The 21,650-nt window shown below is 55.0% G+C and overlaps 1 protein-coding gene across 2 annotated transcripts in view; it reads left to right on the top strand.

Moving 5' to 3' along the window:
- Window positions 1-21,650, top strand: part of HPCAL1 (hippocalcin like 1) — a 105,115-nt gene that overhangs the window by 64,517 nt on the left and 18,948 nt on the right. For both annotated transcript variants that reach the window (XM_047069538.1, XM_047069537.1), the window contains one exon: window positions 16,122-16,207. The gene's annotated coding sequence lies outside the window, so the exon portion shown is untranslated. The remainder of the gene's footprint in view (window positions 1-16,121; window positions 16,208-21,650) is intronic.

Here is a 21,650-nt window from a genome sequence, read left to right as displayed (position 1 = left end):
GGGCGGGTGCTGCCTTCAGGGAGCTTCTCGCTCGCTGTGTCACCAGTTGTGAGGCAAACAAAGACGTGACCAACAGGGGGATGCATTTGTGTCAGGGGCTTTGCCCTCGGTACTGTTGACAGTCTGGCTGCGTAATTCTTTGTTGAGGTGGGGAGGGCTCAGTCTTGGAGGGTTTGCAACGTCCTGGGTGCCAGGGGACGACCCCCCGCGCCCCCGCTGTAATAAAAAATCCGCCGACCCTTCTGGTTGTCCCAGGGGAGCAAAATCCCCGCCAGTTGAGAACCCCTGAATTATGTGTGTACGTGTGCACGCACACACACACACACACACACACACACGTGCATGCCTTTTTGTGAGTTGTTCTGGATGAGCAAGCCTGCTCGAGGGCCAGTATCAGCTTCCTGTTACTTGCCCACACACCTAAAAACGAATTTCCCTTCCATAAACAGCCAGATGGGCGACCACTGACCTCTACTCTCAGAGGGCAGAGGAGAGGAGAGGAGGGGGTCCCCACTTCGTTCCCCGCAAAGAGCTGGAAACCTTGTACAGACCCGGTTATGGAAGGACAGGGACAGAGGGACGAAGGCCGCCTACTCATATCACACGGGACAACTAACTCTGCCAAGAGAAAGCTTTCACACCTCACGCAGACCTTGAGGCTCTGGGCCAGGCTGGGCCCCAGGTCGGCGGGTGGGGGCGGTGGGGAGGAAGATCTCAGTCCCTCTACTGTCCCTTCCCTTGTGGGCCCCAGACGCAGATCAGCAGATCCCAGCAACCTGGAGGGCTGTAAAAGCCGGCACCGTCTGGAGTTCGGGGCCTCCCTGAGGGAGGGCCCAGGCTGGGGCTCCCCCCCGCCAAGGGAGGCGGGTTCTCTGGGCACCCAGGGGGCGTTCTAGAACGGCAAGCAAATGGCTTGTCGGTGGGCCACAGCCTGGGACTCAGACAAACCTCACGGGCTCTCCTTCCCAAATGTGACGCGAGCTGAGCGGACTGGAATCAAAGGTATAAAATCGGAGGCAAGAGGTATGCAAAGACCCAGCTGTGAGCGGCCTCTGCCGAGCACCAGTGCGTGAAAGTGCTTTGCAAATGTTCTTTGTTGCCATCCCCCAAAAACCCAGCAGAGCACCTGGGGCCCCAGAGGCGAGAACCTGACCTGGGGCTGCCCAGCCGCGCGAAGCTAGAAGCTAGAAGCTAGAAGCTAGAAGCTAGAAGCTAGAAGCTAGAAGCTAGAAGCTAGAAGCTAGCCGAGTTGTGATTGATCCCGGTGACTCCTCCCGGTGGCCTCGGCTCAGAAATGCAGTGTCCCAGGCTGAGCCCTGGAGACCGTGTGGACCCGGGAATCTGCACGCTAGCAAGCAGGCCGACTCTAGGCTTGTGTCCCTGCCGGGGACGGTGACTCAGGCCCCGGAGGGGAGCAGTCATGAGGCTGTGGGTAAAAGGCCAGTCCTTGGGCGCAGACGCGCTCTGCACAGCAGCCCTGCGTCGCCCGGGCCGGGCCGGGCCGGGCTGTGATTTTCCATCTGATGCTGGGCTGATGTCACTCGTGGCTGCAGAATGGAAAGCAGCAGCGTGGGCTGGTCTCGGGCGAGAGCTGTCTGCAGGGGGTGACGGCAGAATCCGGTGTCTGGTCTGCGGAGCAGTGTCCCTAATAGGGTTCACTGAGCCTTTGGGGTGCTCGCCGCGCGGTGGCTGTTGCAGGACCCCGGGGGCTGCTCGTTTGTGGGGAATGAATAATTAATTTGCGTTTTCGGAGGACTCATCCCTTCACCGCAGATACGGCAGCCAAGCTCGTCGTGCTCCGTGGGCTCCTGAGTGAGCGGCTTTAGCGGGAGAACTTGCCTTAGTCCCCGTGGCCCTGGGCACCTGTTTCCAGGCTGTTGGTGGCAGACTGCGTTTCAGGAGAGCCAGACCTTCCCCCTCTCCGGACACTTTCTTTTCTGTCCGTGGGGAAATGACACTCTCTCCTGGCCTTGGGGTCTCGGGTCCACCGGAAACTAGGACACTGATACCCACAGGGCAGTGGAGTTCTGTCTCGGTGGGGCTTCGTTTCCGGTTTCCTGGTGTGGCCGGCTGCAAGCTGTGTGTGGTCACAACCCCCCTGGAAAAGGTCCGGTTGTCACAAGTGCCTGGGCCCGGGTCGTTCACCCCCGCTGCCCCCGGAGGTGTCTCCCGGACCCCAGCCTTCACACTGCCTTCCTTCCTGCCCAGCCTGTCCAAGCTGTTCTTCCTCCAATCCATTGCCAGAGAGCCCACCATGGCTCCCTACTGCCCAAAGCAAGGGGAAGCCCGATGTTCAAAGCCCTCCGTGGCCCGGCTCTGGCATTCCTCTGCAGCCACACCTCACACCTCTCCCTCCTCTGAACTGCCAGCCCCCAGATGCTTCAGGAAACGTCGACTGAGAGCCCACAGCACTCCTGGCGCTGTGCAGGTGGATTGCTGGGAGGCGGAGCACGGCTGGGCCTTGCGTCTAGAGGGGCCAGGAGCCCCAGCAGGTGGGTTACAGGCAGGCCACACAGACCTCCGGGGCCCCAGGAGCGGTGGGGAGCAGGGAGGCTTTGTGGGAGGGAGTCTCAGAATTTCTGGCATCTTTAACCCGCCGCACCTGGCGGGACTGGGGCCCGACTGTCAGGCCTTGAATGCCAAACCACGAGGGTCTGGGGGCCGTGGGATCACCGGGGGCTTCAGTTGAGCGGGGAGAAGCCGGCATCCGGAGCCCGGCCTGAGGAGAGCCCTCTGCAGGCAGGCAGCCTGGCCCGGAGCCCCTCTGTCCACCCACCCTTCCTGCCTCGGCACCGACCCCACCTCGGGCCCCGCCCTTTGCACTGCCTTCCAGTTTCATTGCTTAATTGCGCTCAGATACTTGATTGTGCGGCTTTCCTTGCTCCTTTATCGATCCCCGAGGGCAAAGTTTGGTCTCTGGGCTCCATGTGGGGGATGGGGAAGCAGAGCCTGCAGGCCAGGTGGCCTCAGTGGGTGCCCGCGCTGCCTGGCCGTGGGACCTGGGGAACGTGGCTTGCTGTTGGTTTCTGAGCCTCAGTTTCCCCATCTGTCGTCCCCCAAGAGTGGGACGAGGTGAGGATGTGCCCAGAGGTCCTGAGGCAGAGCCTTGCATGCTGCGTTTAGACTCCAAGTTCACGCGTACGGCCTTGAAGAGCGCCCATGTGATTCATTGCTTTCTGTGGTTCTCGACGCTCAAGAGCAGGAAGCAGGCCCAGAAGGAGATGACGTGCCCAGGGCCACACAGCGGCACATCAGAGTCCGAATGTGACATGCTTTGGGCCACTTGCCCGTGAAGGGGTGCTCAGTACCCCTCCACTCCACTGCCCCTGGTGCTCTGAGAATCTGCTGTCCTGGTGGCCTCCAGGCGGGCCCAGGGACACCCTGTCAGGGAGGAGGTCTCCTGTCCTCTGCCGCCCAGCCGTGGCCACAGTGGTTGAGAGAAGAGGGGCCTTTAGGGTGGCAGGTGCAATAAGGGTGCCCCTCACGCCCCCCCCCCACTTGAGCCAAGGTGCACCTGTGCTACAAGGCACAGCCCATGTGTCACCTGGTGACACCTTCCTTGGATCCTGCTTACAGTGACACGCCCCCTTCCCCTCGCCCTACCTCACTTAAAGTACGTGGCATGATCCACGCACAAGGGCAGGGCTCTGGGTCTGTGAGCTCTCTGCACCTGGGTGGCCGTCGGCTCCCAGGCCGCTGGGTGAGTGGACGGAGGGACACATGGCAGAGAGGCAGGTGGCCTGGACAGAGGCTGCTCCCACCTCCAGTCGAAGACCAGGCTCCTTCCTGGAAGGAACGGCTGCCTTGAGTGGGCAGCCATGGTCGGACAGCAAGTGGGGCAGTTACTGTCCCGAGTTGGGGTCGGTAGCCCATGCTCTCCTCCTCTTCCTGGCCCTGTGGCTCCAGGCAAGACCCTCAACTTCTCTGGGCCTCGGTGTCCTCATGCATGAAGTGGGGAAAGCCTGAGCCCTTGGCCGCCGTTTGCCGTTCGCCCACTGTGCAATTCCTATGCTCTCCTGCCCCACCGGCTTTCGAGGACAAGGGCGATATTGACAGCTTGTCCCAAACCTTTTCTATTTCCTCCAACATCATTCTTTTTTTTTTTTTTAAGTTTTACGTATTTATTTTGAGAGAGAGAGAGAGAGAGAGAGAGAGAGAGAGAGAGAGAAGATCCCAAGCAGGCTCTGCACTGTCAACACAGAGCCCAACGTGGGGCTCGAACCCGTGAACCGCGAGATCATGACCTGAGCCGAAATCAGGAGTCAGATGCTAAACTGACTGAGCCACCCAGGCGCCCCCTACCAACATCATTATTAACGGAGCACTCAGAACATTTAAGGGAGAGAGTCCTGTGGCCCAGCTCAGGAGACGGGTGACCAGCAAGGGGACACACAGCCTGAGCACCTGGAACCTGAGTCCCCCTGGGAGGTTGGGCTGGCTCCTCCCTGGCGCCGTGCTCTGGGGCGAGGCCCTACTTGCCCAACTGCGGAATCGACAAGATGCATGGGTTTCCCTCTTCTTTTTCTTTGTTATTCTTCTCTGCAGCTGAACCTTTTCCCTCCCGAGTGAAATCGTGGGCGGAGGTCGATGCACGGGGCAGGCGAGGTGGCCCTGCAGGGTGGAGGGAGGCCTGGCTGCTGGGGCCCAGGCTTTCTAGGGGCCCCTCTGCTGCAGAGATGCAAGGCTTGTTCCCGGGCTGAGACAGCGGACAGTGGGTGTGTCTGTGGGCACAATGGGCCCCCAAATAGAAACTGTGGATGGAGTTCGGGTTTCTGCTCTCCACCTCCCTGGGGCCCACTTGTGTTTCTCCTGCGTTTCCCCTGCGGCTGCCTCATTGTTGTGATGTTGGCAAAGGCTTGCTTTTGCTTCCTTCTCTGTCCGGAACAGGATGCGCCTCAGACGCTGAGAGCATTTCTATGGCCTCTGGTCCAGGGGTCGGTGGCATCGGAGGGGGGCGGGGGAGGGGAGGCCTGGGGGAGGCAGGTGGCAGCGGCCAGGACTCAGGAGGTTCCAAGCATTTTGTGAATGGGCAGTGAGCCATTTTATTTTCTTTCCGGGAGAGTCAGGAGCAAACCAACCTGAATTTCATGTCTTAGGACAATGCAGCACGTTGGAGGGCTGGAGAATCTCAGAGACCTCACTTCTCTGCTGCCTCTTAGTCCAAGGTTCTTATCACCTCCTTTTCCCCCGTGCCTGGTACCTCTGGTTTTCAAAATTCTTCTGCAACAACTGTGCTTAAAATGAAATGCAATTTTTTCTTTCTTTCTTTTTTTTTTTTTTTTTTTTTTTTTTTTTTTTTACCAAAAGGCTCAGGTAGGAAAATCAAAAGACCCCTAAATGCTAAGCAGTTTGGAATAGGAAAAAGTCTGAAATTCCAGCTGGATCCATTTTCTGAAATGTATTTCGTGTAATCTCGCCCCACGGTTACACAGTGAGAATAAGATTTCCCCAGCTGCACACACCGGGGGGAGTCAGGCGTATTGTTATCCTCCCTTAAAGATTTAGCACAGAAATCTTAGTCACAAATATTGCAGTTAAATAAATCAGTCGTATGTTAAAGGAATCCTGCAGTCAGGAAACCAATTTAACTTTGTGAAAGGAAGTCATTTGCACATTTACGTGACCGCGGGGCATCTCTTACCTGTTACATTTTGTAAGGCACAGCACCCCAGACGAATTTTCCTTGGAAGACAGTTTTGGGAAGGCTGTCTCTAATGAAAGAAGGAAGATGAGGACATTTAAAGGTCCTTCAGCAGAACAGTGAAACCTGGAGGAAGATGAGATTCCGTCTTACTTTCTGAAGAAGAGCAAGCATCTTCCATCAGTTCAGACTCTGTCGAAAGGGCTAGAAAAACGGTTTCAAAGTGGGTTAAAGCACAGAAGGGAATTTAAAATTTTTTGATGTTTATTTTTGAGAGAGAGCTAGAGAGAGAGAGAGAGAGAGAGAGCGGGGGAGGGGCTGAGAGAAGGGAGACAGAATCCGAAGCAGGCTCCAGGCTCTGAGCTGTCTGCACAGAGCCCGACGTGGGGCTCGAACCCATGAATTGTGCGATCATGACCTGAGCCGAAGTCGGACGCTTAACCGGCTGAGCCACCCAGGCGCCCCAAAAGCAAAGAAGGGAATTTAATATTTCACAACACCGAAGAGTCCGGGGTGGACCGGGTTAGGACACTGCCAAGGTACCTGCACCCCCATGCTGCCCCCTGTTCTCGGGGAGCCCCGTGTGCTGTCTGGAAGCTCATCCCCTGGGGCAGGGCAGCTGATGGCGGTGGGAATCTCCAGCCATTCCTGTTGTCGGGACAGATGGCCGTGGGAGAGAGGGAGAGAGCTCCCTCTGTGGTGGAAAGACGAGGGGGCCCCGCTTTGGGTCCAGCGAGTTGGGAATGGGGGCAGCGTGGACCCTTAAGAGGAACTGAAGAATGTTGCTGTTAGAAGACAGAATGGATGCTGGGGGACGGGGACACACAACCAAAATGCCAGAATGATCTCTAGGGCGTTTCCCTGGTCCGTTTTCCTTTGTGCTGGGGGTGCTGGGAGTCAGGGGTGGGGAACCAACTCTTAGAACATGAGCTAAAGATCTGAACGCTGACCCTGAGAGAGGCAGACAGGAGGAGTGGGGGGGTGTTGGCCGGGTTCCCCTACTGCACCGGACAAGTTCGAGAGAGACCCATTGTTGGCGGGCGGACAGGAAGGCCGAGGCTCTTAGAAGAAAGAGTATGTCTGGCTGCTGAACCCCCTTGGGTTGGAATGTGGCCTTGGTCATTGGCATGAGTGGGAACCCCCTGAGGGCGACCCCAGCCCTCCTTCTTCTCCTTCCAGCTCTCTGAGAATCTCTGTGTCTACACATGATCACACGACCCCTGGCCTCTGTGGCTTGGTCCTAAGATGCTCCTTATTTCTGGTGCCGGCTGAGAGGTGGCACATAGTCCGAGGTGGTCGTCCCAGTGCCTCCAATTCTCCCCACCCACAGCAGTCGTGGCATGCAGCCTCGATCTGTGCGTGTCAATTCCTTTTTTAACCCTGACCCCCTTCATCCATTCTCCCAGCTCCCCCACCCACCCCCACCCCGCCATTTGTGTTTTGTGACCGGAAAGTAAGCCCTTGGGAGGCAGGGTGCTTGACAACAGTCGGGTGTCCCCAGTGCCCGGCACAGAGTCGCCCCTTGTGACGTTCAGTCTAGTTGCTGAGTGGCTGGAATCGTGGGGCATGCAGGCTGGGCGCTGGAGACGCAGGGTCCTTATCCTGTGAAAATTCACGTCGCCGGGGGCCTCCGCGGACGTGATCGGGTGGGGAAGATGAGGTGCCGAGAGGTTGGCCAGCCTGGCGGAGGTCAGGGCCTGAAGTGGCCTGCTCTCTTCCCGTTGTTCCGCAAGTGACCGGTCCCGCACGGAGTGTTCAATGGAGCCTCCCCCAGACTGGACCGCGTGCACATCCTGGGGGGCTGCCCCCCGCTCCCTGCAGTGGGTTGGATCTCCCCCCTGACTCCAGAGAGATCCAGAGAGCTTGTGTCCACGCGTCCCCCCCACCGCAATCTGGCATACACCTGAGCGTCCCCCACGGGGCCGTGGGCTCCTCAGAAGTGGGACTGTCGTCCCTGCACCTGACACTCGTGTGGGGCACTCAGCATGCGAGTCGAGTGCATGCTGTGTTGGGGGTGGGGGCCTCCGAGGCCGTTGTGCAGCGTATTCCTGGGGGCCGTGTCCCCAGATTGGAGGCCGCCGGGTTCTGGTGTGGGGGGGTGAGGGGAGCTGAGGCACCAGCAGTGGGAAGTGTGCTCCCGTGGGTCTGCTCTTTACCCTGCTGCTCTCGGGGGTACGGAAGTACCGAGACACTGACTTAGGGTCCTTTTTTAAAAATGTTAACAGCTAGGGAGGGGCCCCTGGGCGGCTCGGCTCAGGTGGTGAAGCGTCCGACTTCCGCTCAGGTCACGATCTCCCAGCGCGTGGGTTCGGCCCGGCGTCGGGGTCGGTGCTGATGGCTCAGAGCCTGGAGCTGCTTCAGATTCTGCGTCTCGCTCTCTCCCTGCCCCTCCCCCGCTCACGCTCTGTCTCTCTCTCTCAAAAATAAATAAATGTTTAAAAACAATTTTAAATGTCAACAGCTTTATTGAGATGTAACTCACATGCCATGTAATTCACCCATTTAAAGTATGCAATGCAGGGGCGCCTGGGTGGCTCAGTCAGTTAAGCATCTGACTTCAGCTCCGGTCATAGCCTCATAATTTGTGGGTTTGAGCCCCGCATCGGGCTCTGTGCTGGGCAGCTCAGAGCCTGGAGCCTGCTTCAGATTCTCTCTCTCTCTCTCTCTCTCTCTCTCTCTCTCTTTCCCTCTCTCTGTCTCTCTGCCCCTCCCCCCTCATACTCTGTCCCTCAAAAATGAATACACGTTTAAAAAAAATGCAATGCAGTGGTTTTTGGTACATTTACACATATGTGCAACCATCACAATTTTAGAATATTTCTATCATCCTGAAAGGAAACCCCATACCCTTCAGCTACTCCCTTCCTATCCTCCCATCCCCCAGCCCTAAGAAACCACAAATCCACCTTCTGTCTCTATAGATTTCTTGTTCTGGACATCTTATATAATGGAATCAGGCCATATTTATCCTTTTGTGTCTGGTCTCTTCGCTTAGCGTAGTAGTTCGAGGTTCATCTGTGTTGTGACATGTGCCAATACTTTGTTTCTTTTCATGGCTGAATTATACTCTACCGTAGAAATATAACCACATTTTGTTCTCATGCATGTGTTGACGGACATTGGTGTTGTTCCCACCTTTTGGTTATTATGAACAGTGCTGCTGAGAACGTTGCGTAAGAGTCTGTGTGTGGCCGTATGTTTTCATAGCTCTTGGGCGTATGTATACTCAGGAACTGAGTTTCCGGGTTACCGGAACATATGATAAACCATGTGATAAACATATGATAACCGTATGTTTAATCATTTGAGAAACGGCCAGACTGCTTTCCAAAGCACTGAATTCCCAACAGCAATGTGGGTTTTGATTCTCCAAATCCTTGTCGGCACTTGTATCGGTCTGACTTTTTGATTCCAGAAATCTTAGCGGGTACCAAGCGGTATCTTACTGTGCTTTTGATTTGTATTTCTCCAATAACTAATGATGTTGAGCATCTTTTCGTGTGTTTTATTGGTCCTTTATATATCTTCTTCAGATACATGTGTATTCGCATCCTTTGCCCATACTTTAGTTGGGTTATATGTCTTTCTATTGAATTGGAAGAGTTCTTTATATATTCTAGATACAAATGCTTTATCAGTAAACTTATTTGCAAATATTTTCACCCATTTTGTGGGTTGTCTTTTCGTTTTCTTGTCTGTGTCCCCGAAGGACAAGTCGTCCAATTTATCTTATCTGGTTGTTTGGGCTTTTGGTGTCCTGGCTAAGAATCCTTTGCCAAATCCAAAATTAATGAAGATTTAGCCCTGTGTGTTTTTTTTTTTCCTAAGAGCTTTATAGATTTAGCTTTTACATTTAGTTCTCTGACCCATTTTGAGTTAATTTTTGTATACGATGTGAGGTGGGGGCCCAGCTTCATTCTTTTGCGTGTGGCTTATCCAGTTTTGTCCCAGCACCATTTGTTGAGAAGATATTCTTTCCCTATCTTGGCACACTTATTCAACATCAGTTGACCAAAGATGTGTGAGTTTATTTATGGATTCCTGGTTCTGTTTCATTGATCTGTATGTCTGTCCTTGGGCCAGTACCACACGGTCTTGGTTATTATTGATTTGTAGTAAGTTTTGAAATTGAGATGTGAGTCCTTATGTTGTCCTCCTTCAGGATTGTTCTGGCTATCCTGGGTCCTCTGCCATTCCATATGAAATTTATTATTTTTTTAAATTTTTATTTAGAGAGAGACAGGTGCACAAATGGGGACCAGCAGGTAGAAAGAGAGAATTCCAAGCAGGCCCCATGCTGTCAGTGTGGAGCCCAATGTGGGGCTCAAACCCCCTAACCGTGAGATCATGACCTGATCTGAAACCCAAGAGTTGGACACTTAACCAACAGAGCCACCCAGGCACCCCCCCCCACCCATGTGAAATTTAGAATCAGCTTGTCAATTTCTGCAAAGAAGTAAGCTGGGATTCTGATGGGGGGATGTACTGAATCTCTAGATAAGTTCGGGGAGTGTTGCCATTTTAACGACGTTAAGTCTTCTGATCCATGAACATGGGATATTTCCCCAATATTTAGATTTTCTTTTTTTTTCTACAGTATTTTGTAGCTTTCCAAGTATAAGTTCTGTCCTTCTTTTGTTAAATTCGTTCCTGTTCTATTCTTTTTGGTGCTCTTGCTAATGGAATTGTTTTCTTTTTTAAAAAAATTTAAATGTTTATTTATTTTTGAGTGAGAGAAAGAGAGAGAGCAAGCAGGGGAGGGGCAGAGAGAGGGAGACACAGAATCCAAACCAGGCTCCAGGCCCTGAGCTGTCAGCACAGAGTCCAACGCGGGGCTCGAACTCACAGACCGTGAGATCACGACCTGTGCCGAAGTCGGATGCTTAAACGACTGAGCCACCCAGGCGCCCCTGGAATTGTTTTCTTAATTTCATTTTTGGATTTTTCATTGCAAATGTATGGAAATACAGCTGAGTTTTGTATATTGATCTTATCTTATTAATGTAGTACATCATATCAATAAAATGAAAAGCAAAAATCAGCAATCTTGCTGAACTGTTCATTTTTTTAGTGGAACCCTTAGGATCTTCTATATATAAGGTAATGACATCTGCAAATAGAGATAGTTTTCTGTCTTCTTTTCTAATCTCACACTTCTTTCTCTCGCCTTATTGCCCTGTTTAGAGCCTCTAATATACTGCTGAATAGCAATGGTCACGGTGGGCATCGTTGTCTCAGTCCTGATCGTAGGGAGAAAGCATCCAGTCCTTTACCATTGACTATGATGTTAGCTGTGAGGGTTTTTTTTGTTGTTTTTTTTTTTTAATGTTTACTTTGTTTTATTTTTGAGAGAGAGCGAGCAGGGAAGGGGCAGAGAGAGAGAGAGGGAGAGAGACACAATTCCAAGCAGACTCTGCACGGTCAGCACAGAGCCCCACATGGGGCTCAAACCCATGAACCGTGAGATCATGACCTGAGCCGAGATCAAAAGTCAGGTGCTTAACCACTGAGCCACCCAGGCACCCTAGCTGTGAGGTTTTTTTTTTTTTTTTTTTAACAGATAACTCTAGTTCCCTTCTACTCCTGGATTCTTTAGTGTTTCTGTTATGAAAGCGTGTTGGATTTTGTCAAGTACTTTTTCTGTGTCACTTGAGAAAAGCCTGATTTTTGCTTTTTATTTTATTGATATGATGTGCTACAGGCGTTGATTTTCAGATGGTAAACCAACCTTGCATTCCTGAGATAAATCCCACTTGGTCATGACGTATAATTCTTTTTATTCTTTATGTTGCTGGATTTGGTTAGCTAGTATCTTGTTGTTTTTGAGGGGAGGGGGTTGCATTCATGTCCATTAGGGCCGCTGATCTCTATCTTTCTTCTCTTGTGAAGTTTGTCTGCTTTTGATGTCCGGGCCAGTACCTGCTTTATAGGACAAGTCGGGAAGTGTTCCCTCTTCTTCTGTTTTTTTGGATGAGTTTGTGAGAATTGGTATTGATTCTTGAAATGTTTATAGAAGTGGGCAGTGAAGCCATCTGGGTCTGGGTTTTCCTGTGCGCGAGTAATATTTTGATTACGAATTCAAGCTCTTGCCTGCTTATAGGCATTTCGGATTGTCTCTTTCTTTCAGATCTTCCAGATCTTTCTGGAGTAGGTTTTGGTAGCGTGTGTCTCTCTAGTGGCTTAGATCCTGATGACCATGTTCTTTGTGGCCTTTCAGTCCTTGTTGGCATTGACTGAGTTCTCCCTACGTGCCAGGCATCTTTCTGTGCATTAGCTCATGCAGTTTTTAGACACCGTTGATCAACTAGGTAGCGTTATTACCATCTCCACTCCACATACCTAGAAACTGAGGCAGAGAGAAGTTCACTGGTGGGTCAGGGTCACACAGCCAGGCAGTAGAGGGAACAGTAGAGCTAGGATTGGAGCCCGGGTCGGGGCGCCTGGGTGGCTCGGTCGGTTAAGCGTCCGACTTCGGCTCAGGTCACGATCTCGCGGTCTGTGGGTTCGAGCCCCGCGTCGGGCTCTGTGCTGACAGCTCAGAGCCTGGAGCCGGCTTCCGATTCTGCGTCTCCCTCTCTCTCTGACCCTCCCCCATTCATGCTCTGTCTCTCTCTGTCTCAAAAATAAATAGACATCAAAAAAAAAAAAAGGATTGGAGCCCGGGTGGTCTGGCCACACAGCCGTCTATGCTGTCCCTCTCCCTGCTCTCCCGAGGCCCTTCTGTGTGCTAGAAGCTGGGAGGACAAGAATAGGTCAGGCCTGGTCATTGCCCAAGTCACCGCCCAGAGACCCCAACCTACGAGAAGGAGGTATCTTATGTCTGACGTGAGCAAGGGGTTGGGGAAGTTCTATGTCTCCTCTCTCCCAAGTGCTCAGCGGAAGGGCCTCCCAGAGAACCTTAACCCAGGATGCTGGTGCCCCACCCGGCACGAGTTTGGAGCCGGGGGATCGTGGCCCCAGGCTTTTGTCACGGCTTGGGGAAACGGAACGGCAGAGATGACAGGGCGTGGCCAAGTCACAGGGCCGCTCAGCGGCAGAGGCCCGCCGGGACCAGACTTCTTCCCTGCTCTCCTGCCACCCAGTACTTTCCCCAGGAGAGCTGGCGCGTGTCCCAGTGAGACAGGAGGAACTGTGGTAGAAGGCGTCTGTGTGGACTGGAGATGTTCTCGCCTGGCATTCGGGGCACGGGGCTGGTCACCGAGCGCGTTGGCTGCTCAGGACTGACCCTGGGAGGCTGGAAATGGCGGGGCCTTTGTAGCCAGCTGACCTGCACCCAGGCGAGGTGTGGTGGCATTGATCATGCGGTGTGGCCGTGGTGTGTGTCCTGGAGGGCAGGGACCCGCGGAGAGGGGCGTGGGCCGGGGGAGCGCCTACTCGGGCTCCAGAGCCCCCCTGACCGGCGGGGGCTCGCTCACTGCATTCCCACAGTCTCCTATAAGCCCCTGTAATTCATGAGGGCGTCTGGAAAGCACAGAGCATGGGTTTAGGGATTGGCGTTTTGGGCAGCCATCTTGCTTCGGCTCGTGGAACCGTGGCCAGGGTCCCTGAGTGTGTTTGCTCCTCTTGTCAACTGAGGGTTAGAATGGGCTTTCCCTGCTAGGACCGTTGAAAGGGCAGGATCATAAAATGATGACTGGACACAAAGCTTCTAGCACATCCTGCTGCCAGCCGTTTACCGGGTTTCACAAAGGTGACCTTGGGGAGGACCTTTGACCCTATCTGGGGCTTGACCTCCTTGAGTGTCAAAGCCGGCTTACCGAGCACAAGATAACTTCGCTAAGATCGTCGATTTGAAAGTGTCTTTTAAAACTATGGGACGTGGTTGAAAAAAAAAAAATTTAAAAAAAAAAAAAAAAAGGGGAGCCTGGGTGGCACAGTCGGTTAAGCGTCCGACTTCAGCCAGGTCACGATCTCGCGGTCCGGGAGTTCGAGCCCCGCGTCGGGCTCTGGGCTGATGGCTCAGAGCCTGGGGCCTGTTTCCGATTCTGTGTCTCCCTCTCTCCCTGCCCCTCCCCCATTCGTGCTCTGTCTCTCTCTGTCCCAAAAATAAATAAACGTTGAAAAAAAAAAAATTTAAAACTATGGGACGTGGGGCGCCTGGGTGGCTCAGTCGGTTGAGCGTCCGACTTCGTCTCCGGTCACGATCTCACGGTTCGTGGGTTCGAGCCCCGCGGCGGGCTCTGTGCTGACAGCTCGGAGCCTGGAGCCTGCTTCGGATTCTGTCTCCCTCTTTCTCTGCCCCTTCCCTGCTCACACGCTGTCTCAATCTCAAAAATAAATAAAGAATTTAAAAATATGGGGCGAGGCAAGCTCAGAGGACTTTTAGGGCAGTAAAACATCTCTGTATGATGCTGTAATGGTGGGTATACGTCATTATATCCTTGTCGAGACCCCCAGAGCGTCCACCGCCAAGAGTGAACCCTAATGCAAACTGTGGATTGGGAGTGATAACGTGTGTTTGTGTGCGTTCACCATCTGTAATAAACATGCCCCGTCTGTAGTGGGGCGTGTTGATCGCGGGGAAGGCTGTGCGTGGGGGGCACAGGGGTGCCGGAACTCTGTGCTTTCTGCTCCGATTTGCTGTGAACATGAGACTGCTCTAAAAATAAAATAAAGTCTCTTTTGGGGTGCCTGGGTGGCTCAGTCGGTTAAGCGTCCGACTTCAGCTCAGGTCACGATCTCGAGGTCCGTGAGTTCGAGCCCCACGTCGGGCTCTGGGCTGACGGCTCAGAGCCTGGAGCCTGCTTCCGATTCCGTGTCTCCCTCTCTCTCTGCCCCTCCCCCGTTCATGCTCTGTCTCTCTCTGTCTCAAAAATAAATAAAAAAACGTTAAAAAAATTTTTTAAAAATAAAAAAAATAAAGTCTCTTTTAACAAATTCACATTATATAATGAAATAAAGTATATACACAAAGTACCGTGTGTGTGTGTGTGTGTGTGTGTGTGTGTGTGTGGTTCTCTCTCAAAGCACAGTGACCTTCCAGTGAGAATTTCTGATGGGAAGACGATGTATGGCTTTTCTCTTCCGTGTCTTAAATCCCAGCCCTGAACTTAAATAATGTAATCGGCACGTACGTTCTGTATTGCTGCGACAGGGTAGAATTTTAACGGAGCGAAGTGCACTCTGCTTTCAATAATGTCCATGTGATGAGTTTGGGGGCACTCACTGGTCAAACACCGATTATTTATTGAGCGCCTGTTGCGTACCGGCAGCACAGAAGTGAAGACAGTGCCTTCCCGCCCTCCTGGAGCTCACGGTCCATGGGGAGCAGATCCAGCCCTTTATTTCGCAGGAGCAAAGGAGCGAGGGGGGCCCCCCGGGTACCTGCACGGCCCGGGGGCCCTGTTCTCTGGGGGTGAAGGAGCTACTTGGCCCCGGTCCTCGGGACCACTGCAGTGAGGGCGTATAAACGGTGACCATTGTAGGAGATGACCGTGTGTTCTGAGAAAATAGCCGAGAAACGTGTTTGGATCCGGAAGACAAATGGGCTGGCAGGTGCGGAGACAGCGTGAGAGGGCACTGGAGATCGAAAAGGAGCCAGCCGGTGGGGGGAGGCCGTGTGGCCCCGGGTGTGAGAGCCCAGGACTGCCCGGGCTCCGTTCTCGCTCTGCCACAGTTTCCCCATCTGTACTAAGGTGATGCCCACCTCATAGGTTGATGGGAGGATTAAATAGGTTAGCGCAAATAGATGATGCACAGAAAGCTTTTCGTACGGCACCTGGCAACGGGCAGTTGGTGGCCACGAGGATGTTATAATTACACTTCATCGTCATGTACAGGGTGTAGCCGAAAGGGGTGAAGGAGGAGGTCGGCCGTCAGTGAGCCACGCATGCAGGGTGTTTGGAATGTGCCAGAAACTGGTGGTGGTGGTGGAAGGCGGGGATTGGTCGGGGCACCCAGGATGCCCGTGGTGCGTGGGCGTGTCTTCCCGTCGTGACCCTGTGACTCCGGGAACCGTTGGCTAGAGGTTGGCGATGCCATCTGACCTTTCTTGCGGGCAGGACGGGAGCTTGGCTGGTGGAGCCCCCGTGAGCCCGCCCCGTGCACAACCCTCAGGGCCCTTACGGTGACCCTGTGGGCCAGAGCGTCGGGTCGGGCCGCAGGCGGCGTGGTGACGGGCCGCAGTGACTCAGTGATGCAGCCAGAGCCCGAGCCCCGGGTGTGCAGACCACAGAGGCCGTGGCCAAGGGCCACACCCGGCGTTTGCGCCAGCTTGCGATAGCCGGTGACCTCACCCAAGGGGTGGCCGGGGTCCCACTGGGAGACTCGTCCCATCAGTATGGTGGGGACTTTCCTCCCTCCCAGTGCTCATGGCCCCGGCCTCAGTGGCTCCCAGGAACCCAGGGCTTTCCTGTGCTTAGTGTGGGGCTTGGAAAAGCTATACTTCCCCCCGGTAAGTGCACAGAAGCAACCGGAAAGGCAGTGGGCTCTGGGCCAGGGGTGTCTGCACCCTAAGTGACCTGTTGTTCCTCCCTTCCAGGGCATGGTCTAGCGGCCCAGACAAGGACGTGGAACCAGCCCCCGGAGTTTCTGGTCCCGGCTGTCTCCGCCTCCGCTTGGCCTTGGGTAAGTCACTTTGGGAGGCCACGTGGGTCTGGAAGCAGGTGAGGACGGGCGGGCGGGGAGGGGGGGCTTCTACCACTCTGTGGGGTCTTGCCTGCGGCTGGTGGACGGGGATTTCACCCAGCTCAGTGGGAAGAGCAGGGAAGACCAGAAGTCGGGGAGCAGGGGACAGCCTGCCCAGGACACCTGAGGTGGTCAGGAACCTGAGGCTCTGAGATGGAAAGAACCCACCCAGGTCCCGTGATCAGCTCGGCTCTCGCCCTAAGCTGGCCCGTCTTTCTCGTAGGTCCTTTGACCTCGGGTGCTTTGATTTGGGAATGTATCCAGTGACGGGAATAGGGCATTCCCGAAAGCTCCCACCTCCTAGGTCCTGCCCACCTCCCCCTCCCACAGAGGGGAAAGAGCTGCCTTCCCAGGGCCCCGGGGCCGAGCCTCCCCACCCCCACCTCCCTTCGCCCCCAGCCCTCCCCATGGTCCCACTGGGGCCTCTGAAAGCTTGGTGCAAACGCTGCCCCCTTCTCTGGCCCCACCTGTGTCCTTCCAGGCTTTTCTCTGCCCTCTCGTGGACTTCCCCCAGCCCCTCCACTCTGCCGCCCTTCCCGCCTCCCCAAAAGACTGACCACGGGAACCCCTTTCTCGCTCACAGCCCCGTGATCCTCTTGTCCACCAGCACGGCAAGGCCCTGACCAGGCCCGGCCCCCCAGACCCGGAGCCCAGCTGCTCTCCCCTCGGTCAGGGGGTCAAGTCCACAGTAATTAGCATGCCCTGCCAACTCTTGGTCTCTTTGAATCCACCACCCTCCTGGCCCCCTCTCAGGCCACCGCCCGCTTTGGGTTCTAGGCAGGATCCCGGGGAAGCGAAATGCCTGTGATGTTCGAACGCCGTCCTGACCCCAGGGCTGCACCTGTTACCTGTCCTCTGTCCTCTAGAGGCACTCTGGAGGGCCTCTGTGCTACCTGTTGGCTCCCCCGCCAGGAGGTGCTGGCTGGGCACTGAACAAGCCCTCCTGGGGGCCCAGGTCCCCGCTGCCTCTGCTGTGGCGTCTGTCGTTCTTGCCGGGCTCCGTGTTCGGCTCTGTTCCCGAGTGAGGAAGTAGGTGGTGAGTGGGAGAAAGGCCTCTGGCTTTGGGTTTGTGTCCTCCAGATCCTACTGGGTGCACTTAACAGCCTCCCCAAGTCCAAGTCTCCTCTGTAAGAGGATTAGTCACACGTCCCTCTTGGGGTGGTTGTAAGAGTGGAGGCCGCGGGGGTGGGGGTTGGGGGGGAGCCTCAGCCTCAGCCTCACGGCCCTTCTTCCTCTTCCTCCTCCCCGGCTTCTGGTAATTAGGACAGTGTCTGTCATTAGTCATCAGCCCTGCCCTGCCCTGCCCTGCCCTGCCCACCCCAGTGCTGTGAGCACCAGTTGAGGCCAGGGGTGTGGGGTCTGTTGCCAAAGACAGAAGGAGGCAGCACGGGGGAGGGGCCAGGCCCAGCCCGGGAGAGCCCACCTTCTAGATCCTAGAAGCATGTAATTCTCACCTTCCCACCCGGAAGGAATCCCCTTTAACGCTCAGCCGCGAGGCTAAGATTTGCACCCCAGACCTATTGAAGTGTGTGTATTTCCACCCTAATAAAGCCCCTTAAGGTTGCTGGGTGCCCAGCACGAGAGCCGGCGTGCCCGAGGGGGCAGCAAGGCCGGGAGGCAGGTGCCAGGCTGCTGCTTCCCTTTGAGCGGACGTGAGCGTTAGCAGGTCAGACCGGCAGACTCCCAGCAGCCCCCAAACGTCGTCGCTTTCAGACCAGGCCCAGACACCCCCGCACTTCTCCTTGCTGACTGTCCCCCGAGGAAGCCCGCATCCCCCGGGTGGGGGGGGGGGCCCGCCTCGCTTGTGTGGATGTTGGGGGTGTGCCCTCTGCCTTGGTCTTCCTGAGGGAGGAGTGTTTCTCCCACCACCCTGCCCTTCCTTCTCTCATCCGTCCTGTTCCCCCTTGTGAACGTGCTCCCAGGGTTGGGACCATGCTCCTGGGGGTTGGGACCGTGCTCCCTGGGATTGGGACCGTGCTCCCTGGGATTGGGACCGTGCTCCCGGGGTTGGGACCGGAGCCCCAGGCGGGGCCTCTGCCTCAGGGGATAGATTAGTGTGGAAGGTGCTGCCTTCACCAGCTTCCCCTCCTTCCTTCCTCGGCTCTATGGGAGCTGCAAGATGGGAGGGGGAAAATCTGGCTCTGTGCTCCCTGGACGTTGCCTGTGTGCAGGCACGCCTCGGAGACCCTGCAGATTCGGTTCCAGAGCACCGCAGTCAGGCAAATATCCCAATAAAGCGAGTCAATGAATGTTGTGGTTTCCCAGTGCATATAAAAGTTATGTTTATACAATACTGTAGTCTACTGAGTGTGAAATAGCATTAAGTCTAAAAAAACCCACCAGTGTATATACCTTAATTTAAAAATACCGGGGCACCTGGGTGGCTCAGTCGGTTAAGCGTCCGACTTCGGCTCAGGTCATGATCTCGAGGTCTGTGAGTTCGAGCCCCGCGTCGGGCTCTGTGCTGACAGCTCAGAGCCTGGCGCCTGCTTCGGAGTCTGTGTCTCGCCCTCTCTCTGACCCTCCCCCACGTGCTCTCTTTCTCTTTCAGAAATAAATAAACGTTCAAAAAAATTAAAAGACTACTTCATTACTGGAGCCCCTGGGTGACTCAGTCGGTTAAGTGTCCGGCTCTTGATTTCAGCTCAGGTCATGATCTCACGGGTCGTGAGATTGAGCCCTGCGTGAGCTCTGCTATCAGCACAGAGCCTGCTGGAGATGCCTCTCTAAAAAAAACCAAAACAAAACAAAACAAAAAAACAAGAAAATATTGCTAAAAAAATGCTAATCATCCTCTAAGCTTTCGGGGAGTTGTAATCAGTGATCACAGATCACCGTAACAAATATCATAATAAGGAAGCAGTTTGTCCTTTAAGTAGTGACACGGCCCCCCCCCCCGCCCCCACGAAAATTTCATGGTTGCTGCTCACAGAGATTTGGTTCACCACAGTTCTTCTGGAAGATGTTAGGTTGACTGGGGCATGGAGATTTGGGATTTTGCAGAAGAGGACGGGAGAGCGTGATCCCGGGCTAACCTCCCCTCTGGGTGTTGGGCTTGTCGCCCCCCTAAAGTGTTGCCTAGTCTGCGGGTTCCAGCTGGGTCCCGCGGAGAGCCGTTCTCCAGGCCTTTCTGAGGTAGTGGCCGCTGCAGTTTGGAGGCAGGACGCTAGGAAAGGGGAAATCCTTCCTGTGTTGCCAGTTGAGGGTTATTTTTACAGGGACTTGGGATGACTTTGCAATATCACTTCCCGTGGGCGTCCCCTTCACCCCTCAACCACAGGGGCAGACCCTGCATCACAAGCGTTGTGGGCAAATGCCGGCGACGGTGCATGCACCTGCACAGACACACACACACACACACACACACGCACACACACATCGTGAGCCTGCAGACTTGGCTTGGCATTCTGATGGGGGCGGCGGGGGCGGGGGGTGTGATGGGGGCGGCTGTTGTCCTGACCCGAATCAGCACTGCCAGCATCGGGCAGGAACTCACTGCCCGTCGGCATCTCTGAGCCTCTGCCTCAGGTGGGTCTCTCGTTGCGTCTCGGAGATGAAAGGCAGAGACAAATAGGAAGGGAGCCGTCCCTGCCAGTGAGTCTGTGCTCAGCGCCCAAAGGGCGGGACACAGAGGGAGCCTCCGCAGTGAATGAACGGATGGGTGATCGAGCCGTGTCCCCACGATCTCGCCGCTTGCTGGCACCTGGGCTGGGGCCCCCTGAGCCCGGTCTGAGCCCACACAGGGCCTCCCTTCTCCGCGACACAGGCGTCTCAGGGCGGCCCGCACCGATCCTCTCTTCCCAAGGCCCAGATTTCCGGACCAGCCCAGACTGCACGTGTTCTGTCCTGTGGCCCCCTTGACATTCCTGGACCTGACAGGCCGTATGTGCGGGTTTCTAGCTGAGAAGGACGGCCTGGGAACATACTTAACAAAGGTCTGCTCTGGTGGCTGTGTCTGGGGCCTCATAGCGTGTCCAGGAGACTGGCTCTTTCTCTGAAGTTAGAGACTATCTGGGTCGGAAAGTCACGGACGGGAAATTTGGAGGCCTGGAATGCCAGGATGATGGACTCCGTGGGCCGCAGATCACTGTGGAAGGGCTGGGGCTGGGCCTGGGGAGGACCTGGGGGCGGGGGGCGCGGTCTCAGCCGGACCTTCTGACCTCCCTCCCTGACTTGCTTCTTCTCCCCAAGTGCCAAGCACCCTGTCCTTCCTGTGTTTTGCGCACCGTGCTAATCGGTTGTGGGCTTATTCCCAGCCGTGCCCTGGGTGAATGGAATTCAACGCTGTGTCCCCGGGGGTTGAGGGCAGGAAAGGACGTGGGCCGCAGGCCCGAACACTCAAGTCTGTCGATTCCTCCCGGAACGCTGCCTTCTTTTGCGCCCCCTTATCCGTCCGGCACGGGAGCTCGGTGTCCGGCTAGTGTAGGAGCTGACTCGGCCTAGAAAAGAGGGAAGGCATTCGTGCCTTGCCTTCCCAACCGGACAATAAGCAGCACGAAAGCCTCTTCTCCTTCTGCGTATCTCCAGCGCTTAGCGCTGTGTCTTTCACCTGCTGCGTGCCCTGTGAATGCGGGCTGATCGACACTGGCTGTGTGTGAGTTTGTACCTTGGTCTCAACTCTCCCTGCCCAATCTATGGCTTCTGGTGCTGTGATTTAAAGAGTAAAACCGGCAGGGGCACTTGGGTGGCTGTCGGTTGAGCGTCCGACTTCAGCTCAGGTCGTGATCTCACAGTCCGTGAGTTCAAGCCCCGCGTCGGGCTCGGTGCTGACAGCGCGGAGCCTGGAGCCTGCTTTTCGGATTCTGTGCCTCCCTCTCTCTCTCCGCCCCTCCCCTGCTCATGCTCTGTCTCTCTCTCTCTCAAAAGTGAATAAATCTAGGGGCGCCTGGGTGGCGCAGTCGGTTAAGCGTCCGACTTCAGCCAGGTCACGATCTCGCGGTCCGGGAGTTCGAGCCCCGCGTCGGGCTCTGGGCTGATGGCTCGGAGCCTGGAGCCTGTTTCCGATTCTGTGTCTCCCTCTCTCTCTGCCCCTCCCCTGTTCATGCTCTGTCTCTCTCTGTCCCAAAAATAAATAAACGTTGAAAAAAAAATTAAAAAAAAAAAGTGAATAAATCTAAAAAAAAAACCCTTTTCTTTTAAAGAGTAAAAATGGCAAAGGGCAGCTTCTGTGAGCTGTCTGCACTCCTGATTATACACACACTCTCCAATGACAACCGAAGGCTGCAGCCGCCGTGGCCACCGAGGGGCAGCCGGGCCCGTCACCATTTGTGAGCCTCGTGTGTGAGCCGGGCTGATGCCATTGATGTTGAGAATGACTTACTGTTTTTATTTCTTCCCAAAGACATTAAACACGGATCAAATAGCATATGAGATGATGATTCAC

This window comes from Lynx rufus, unplaced genomic scaffold (assembly GCF_022079265.1).
Source record: "Lynx rufus isolate CCGP_SWC_20201006 ecotype Redwood Valley unplaced genomic scaffold, mLynRuf1.p SCAF_8, whole genome shotgun sequence".
NCBI classification, from domain to species: Eukaryota; Metazoa; Chordata; class Mammalia; order Carnivora; family Felidae; genus Lynx; species Lynx rufus.
This window is presented reverse-complemented; position numbering and strand designations above follow the sequence as displayed.